At 40.3% G+C, this 6940-nt stretch overlaps 1 protein-coding gene across 1 annotated transcript in view; it reads right to left on the reverse strand.

Annotated features, from left to right (window-relative positions):
- The window catches only part of LOC110488187 (keratinocyte differentiation factor 1), a 28538-nt gene extending 22991 nt beyond the window's left edge, over window positions 1–5547 (reverse strand). The window contains exon 1 of the mRNA XM_036971336.1: window positions 5390–5547. The gene's annotated coding sequence lies outside the window, so the exon portion shown is untranslated. The remainder of the gene's footprint in view (window positions 1–5389) is intronic.
- Window positions 5548–6940: the final 1393 nt, after the last annotated feature.

Below are 6940 nucleotides of genomic sequence, written 5' to 3' on the forward strand. Positions count from 1 at the left end.
GTGCTGAGGAGGAGGAGTCTATCATGTCCGGAAGTGACTTCACCATTCACTTTCTGTATTCAGGGTTCACTCAAACATAATTTTATGCTTGGTTTTACTATTGACAGTTACAGCTGATTTCTAGATTGTATATATCGATCTCCTTAAATATAAGTCATCTGATTTATTCGTTTCAGGCTCTGAAATTATTATAATTACTTTTTACACCTTTTCGTGATATCTAATTGGTAGTTACAGGCTTGTCCCATCGCTGCAATTCCTGTATGGACTCGGGAGAGGTGAAGGTCGAGAGCCAAGCGTCCTCCAAAACACAACCCCGCCAAGTCACACTGCTCACTCAACCCGCAAGCCAGCCGCACCAATGTGTTGGAGGAAACACCGTACAGCTTGTGACCGATGTCAGCTTGCATGTGCCCAGCCTGCCACAAGCAGTTACTAGAGCGCAATGTGACAAGGACATCCTGGCAGGCCAAACCCTCCCCTTACCCGGACGATGCTGTACCAATTGTGCGCCACCTCATGGGTCTCCCGGCTGCAGCCGGCTGCAACACATCCTGGGATCTAACCCAGGTCTGTAGTGACGCTTCTAGAACTGCGATGCGGTGGCTTAGACCGCTGCGCCACTCGGGGGGCTCGTCTCTGAATTGTTTACTCAAACTTTTTGCCGCCAGCTCCTGATATCAGGGCACAAAAACTACAATCTGGCTCCTGAATTAGACTTGGCCCAAGTTTTGTTTTCCCCATTTTTTTCCAGGTTAAACTAGCTGACTAGCTAAGCTATGCTAGTTTTCGTCTTCATTGCCAAAGTTCATAAATACTGCACCCTCAACTTCAAAACTAATTTGCTAGTAATACAATCATGTAACTCAGAAATGTATTGAAAATACTATTTTGTTGAATAGTCATGACTGGTTTGAGATATCTGTTGTAAGACAACAGTGGCGAAGGATATCATTGCTATTTAAGGCGGACACAATTAAACTGTTGAGATCCACTGCCGTCATTGGCGTAGGATTAGCTGGACATTTTTGACTGGCCTTGGAACTGTGACAACAGCCAGCCTCTCCTCATTTGGCTCGATGGGATATGTCGTGATTTTGTCAACACAACCAGATACTGTATATACACAGTCTTGTACCCAGTGGCGACCCATCATTCAGGGCAGGTGGGCCAGAACCCCACCTGTTTTGAGCTCCACCTGTTTGGCAATTTTTTTTATGTGCTTTTTTGCATGCATGTTTTGTTTGTTATTTTGCCATTAATACATATTACATATCATTTTCCTAACAAATGAACAAATAAATCATTGAGTTAAAAAGTCTGCATACAAACATGGTCTCCTTTTTACTTTCTTGAGTAAGGCAGCTCCAAAATGCAGGTATTTCAGCCTAGCTCAGTGATTTCTGTGGTGGTGGTGGGGCAGACAGAGGAAAATACAGAGCTTAGGTGTTTGTAATATTCTCTAGTTGCGCCGTGATTGTCTCTCATGGGGATACTACGTCATTGCAAAATGTACAGGGAGAGCTAGAAAGTTCAAGACCCTTGGGTGCTGCCATAGATTTACATTAGAAGTGCCCATCCAAGAAAGCTCAAGGTCATTGGCCACAGATAAAATTACGTCAAATCACATTATATCTACCGTAGCTTTGATTGGACTGATCATGTCAACATCAAACTTATAAAATCTTAGCTAGCAGTCATCATCATGCATCAAGTCGACAATCTACTGGCAAATCCTTTTTAATCCTTGTCATATGAAGATAAATAATAGGTACAATGTATTGGTGCTCATCAGCCATTGGACATAAACATTAAGGTAACAAGTTGGAAATTGCAATTTGAGTGGTTTGGAAGGAATCAGTGACTAACCGCAAAATCAATCACTAGCCTGCTATTCGGTGGAGAGGGTGTGTGGTCCAAGTCTTGGTTTAAGGGTCTCTTTGCCAAGCTTAAAAGGATAAACATTCACATGCAACATCATGGGCAAGAAAAGGTTGAATAAATTGGCCATGCTGTCAATCCAGCATGACTTCTGCCTATCCAGCATGACTTCTGCCTCATTCAAAACTGGAAACTCTGATCTGGGAAATCTCAGACTTCAGTGAGTTCAAGACAACTTGCAACTCTGAAAAAAATTAGCTCAGACTGGGAAAATACGTTTTGAACTGTCATCCAACTCGGAATTCCAAGTCGGAAACTCGGGTGTCTTTCTAGAACTCCAACCTGAAGATCACCGACGTCATGATTCGACCTTGTTTTATTTCCCCACCATAAATCCATAGAATGCCAGATTAATGACAAAATTTGCCCACAAGAAAGGACCACCACACCAGGTGAGCACAGCACAACAGGGTAAGTGGAAAAATGTCTTGCATGCTGCTGCATAAATTATGTAATTTGCCAGGGAGATATGTATACTGTAGCTAAGAAAGTAATACTAAGTGAATATTGTGTTGTAAGCTGTTAGTAGCCCATGTGCCTCACCCTAATCATTTGGTCCCTTACCCCATCGCGAGACATCCGGGAATGCTTGTGAAACAGACCAGGCAGGGTTTTGGTATTTGAGAAGTCAATGAGAGAAGGGAAAAATGATTCCTTAGTTGTTAATTTTCTCAAAATATAAAGGCACAACCTAGATTTGGGCCAATGTCTTAAGTAGTTATTTTGTGAATTTTTATTAGGATCTCCATTAGCTAAGGCCGCAACGTTAGTTAATCTTCCTGGGGTCCAACACCAATTAATAAGACATTACAAACAATTACAAATGAAGACTTTACAAACATTTTACAAGTAGACAATACAGATCATTAAAATACCTGACAGGAAACACATTTAACATTTAGTTGATGCTTTCTATTTCCTGTCCAGTCATATGGTCTATCGCATTAGATGTTCTTTTATTTTGTTCTTGAAGGTGGATTTACTTTTTACCTGAAAAACATGCATTGGTAAAGAGTCCCATTCAGCTATAAAACTGTAGATTTAAGGTAATTTGTCCTTGGCTTGGGTTGTCTAAGATGCCCTGAATTTACCTGTCTGGTTTGGTGGTTATGAGTGTTGCTAGTATGTACTAACTGGCCTGAAAAATAGTGTTTTTAAAAATGTAAATACAACATTCAGAAGACTGATAGTCATTTGTTTTCAATGTGAAGCCATGAGAGATTCTGATGCATTTGTATAATATTCATACGGATAGAGCAATGAAGAGATAATCAGGAAGCCCTGTTTAGAGCCATTTGGAGCTTTTTTATATATTTCGTTGCTGCAGATGACCATATAACTGGACAGTACTCTAAGTGTGATAGGACCAGGGACTGACCATATAACTGGACAGTACTCTAAGTGTGATAGGACCAGGGACTGACCATATAACCAGACAGTACTCTAAGTGTGATAGGACCAGGGACTGACCATATAATTGGACAGTACTCTAAGTATGATAGGACCAGGGATTGACCATATAACTGGACAGTACTCTAAGTGTGATAGAACCAGGGATTGACCATATAACCAGACAGTACTCTAAGTGTGATAGGACCAGGGATTGACCATATAACCAGACAGTACTCTAAGTGTGATAGGACCAGGGATTGACCATATAACTGGACAGTACCCTAAGTGTGATAGGACCAGGGATTGACCATATAACTGGACAGTACCCTAAGTGTGATAGGACCAGGGATTGACCATATAACCAGACAGTACTCTAAGTGTGATAGGACCAGGGACTGACCATATAATTGGATATAATTGGACAGTACTCTAAGTGTGATAGGACCAGGGATTGACCATATAACCAGACAGTACTCTAAGTGTGATAGGACCAGGGATTGACCATATAACCAGACAGTACTCTAAGTGTGATAGGACCAGGGACTGACCATATAATTGGATATAATTGGACAGTACTCTAAGTGTGATAGGACCAGGGATTGACCATATAATTGGACAGTACTCTAAGTGTGATAGGACCAGGGATTGACCATATAACCAGACAGTACTCTTAGTGTGAAAGGACCAGGGATTGACCATAAAACCAGACAGTACTCTAAGTGTGATAGGACCAGGGACTGACCATATAATTGGATATAATTGGACAGTACTCTAAGTGTGATAGGACCAGGGATTGACCATATAATTGGACAGTACTCCAAGTGTGATAGGACCAGGGATTGAATCACCTGATTCAGAATGCTAGATGTTACATACTCTGAAAATTTTCTTGGAACAGCAATTACCTTACCAATCTTAATAACAATATTATCTATGTGCTCTGACCATGATAAAGCTACATCCAACATGACACCTTGTAGTTTCGTTTTTTTCACTTGCTCTACATGTCTTCTATTCATCGACAAATTCAATTGGGGATCATGGGCAAGCATATATCTTCAACCAAATACAATACATTTAGTTTTAGAAAAGTTCAACACAATTTGTTCATATCAACTCACTCAGACACAATTCTTAGGTCACTACTCAGTACATCTGTTAGCTCATTACATTCTGATGCTGCGGTATACATCGTAGAGTCATCAGCATATATTACTACTCTTGCTTTGTTCATTACTGGAGGTATATCTTTACTGCTTGAAAAGCTACCATTGAAGAACACCCTTTGCCTTCTCCTGGATAGATAGCTTTCCATCCAGGATAGAGCTGCAGACTTAAAAACATAACATTTGAGTTGACCTAGTAACAGTTCATACGCAACTACATCAAACGCAGGACTGAAATCTAGCAACACTGCATCAACTAACTTCCGGTCATCCATACTCTTTAACCAATCATCTGTCATTTGTGCTAAGGCCGTACTCGTAGAATACCCTTCTTTGTATGCATGTTGGAAACCTGTTATCAGACCATTACATGAGAAATAGTCCTTGATTTGTACAGATACAATTTTTTTCAAATAATTGACTGGACACAGGCAGGAAGCTTATATGTTGACTATTAGGACCAGTGAATGCAGCTTTTTTTTATCCTTAGGTAGTGGAATAACCTTGGACTCTTTCCAGACTTCTGGGAACACCCCAAACATCAAACACTTATTAAACATTTTAGAGATTATGGTAGATATTTGGTTAGCTGTAACTCTAAGCAATTTGGCGTGAAGATTATCTGTACCAGGTGAATTGTCATCCGAAAGAGACAACATCATCCTTTCTACTTCTTCCCTTTCTACTTGGTGAAATTTGAACATGCATTGCCTGATACAATCTTTTATAAGGGTATATGACACGGAGCCATCAGTTGGAATCATAGCATTCCTCAACTTGTCCACTTTGCCTGGTAAATATTCATGAAAGTCATTTGCGATGCCGTGTGGTTTTGTAATAAACATACCCTCTGATTCAACAAAAGAGACAGACATGTTTCGAATTCCTACCCATAATAGCGTTCAACGTTTCCCCCGGTTTTTTCCCATCACCCTTTACTTCATAAATGTTGTGTTGATAGAATCCCTTCTTCTTTCCTTTGTTTAGCTTGGCCACCAGATTTCTTAATTTACAATCATTTTGCTTATCAAACAGAGTACCATATTTATCTGCTGCTTTTTAAAAATCATTCAATTTCTCAGCTCATCATCAATCCACGGGCACTGATTGACTTCACAGTGCATTTTCTTTTAAAGGGGCATGCTTATCAGCTATACTCGTAAATCATTTAATAAACTAACCTAGTGACATTTCAGGATCATCCTTACTGCACACTTCTGTAGCACCTTCTGTAGATTATTTTAGGGCCAGCCTTCGGTATTTTAGTTTTCCTAGCGTGCAACCAATTTATGATCACTACAACCTAGTACCACTGATACAGCTTTAGAACAATATTCAGCCATGTTGGTAAAAATGTGGTGGATGCAAGTTGATGATGTGATACCGGACCTATTAGTGACGTTCTGGTTGGTAATGTCATAACTTGCGCCAGGTTACATACAGTTGAACATGTACCGTTTTTCGGAACTCACTTCACTCATACATAGAGTGAGGTTTGCGCTGCTGGTGCTGGCACATGCGCAGATCAAATACACCGCTGCAGTCGACGTGGCCTCAAACCAATCTTAGATTGGCCAATATTAAACACAGTTTAGCGCAGAAAACGTGGTAATTAACTACCATGATCATAATCCATTTTGCGCCTACTTGTCGGTTCTGTGTTTCTTTCAAGCCTGCTACATTAGGTTAGTGTAGGAAAGAGAAGGGGAGGGTGAGCAGAGACAGAAGCATGCGTGATCGAGAGGGATAGACAGCAGTTGCTTTGCAAGGTATCTACCTGAAAATACATGATCTATAGGCCTTATTTACTTTGAAGAACTACGAAAATTGTGATATTGTCAGACAGCATAGGCAGCAGCTCTACAGAGATGATGATTTGGTATTAAATAATAAAGTAATAAAATAAAGCAAATGTAACATACACAACAACTGAAATATTTTATAAAGTAATGTCATGTGAATAAATTATGGTTAATAAGTGATAAGCAGTCACTACCGTCATGGGACTTTTATGAATTGTTTTATTCTGTGTTATTACGGCATTCAACCCACATAATGCATCGTGCATTTAATGTGTGCCAATTGTGCGCTGCCCTATGGGTCTCCCAATCACGGCCAGATGTGATACATCCTATTGCACTGAGATGCAGTGCCATATATATAATTATCTATTATGTTAATTTATTTTTGAGTACAGACTAGCTAAAAAGGTGAAAAGAATAAAGATAATTTTCTGGTAAAAAAAAAAAGTGAAGGTCCAAAATAATAAGTTTGTGTAACAGTACAAATTTAGACCGTCCCCTCGCCCATACCCGGGCGCGAACTAGGGACCTTCTGCACACATCAACAGTCACCCTCGAAGCATCGTTACCCATCGCGCCACAAAAGCCGCAGCCCTTGCCGAGCAAGGTGAACTACTACTTCAAGGTCTCAGAGCAAGT

This window comes from Oncorhynchus mykiss, chromosome 32 (genome assembly GCF_013265735.2).
Source record: "Oncorhynchus mykiss isolate Arlee chromosome 32, USDA_OmykA_1.1, whole genome shotgun sequence".
NCBI classification, from domain to species: Eukaryota; Metazoa; Chordata; class Actinopteri; order Salmoniformes; family Salmonidae; genus Oncorhynchus; species Oncorhynchus mykiss.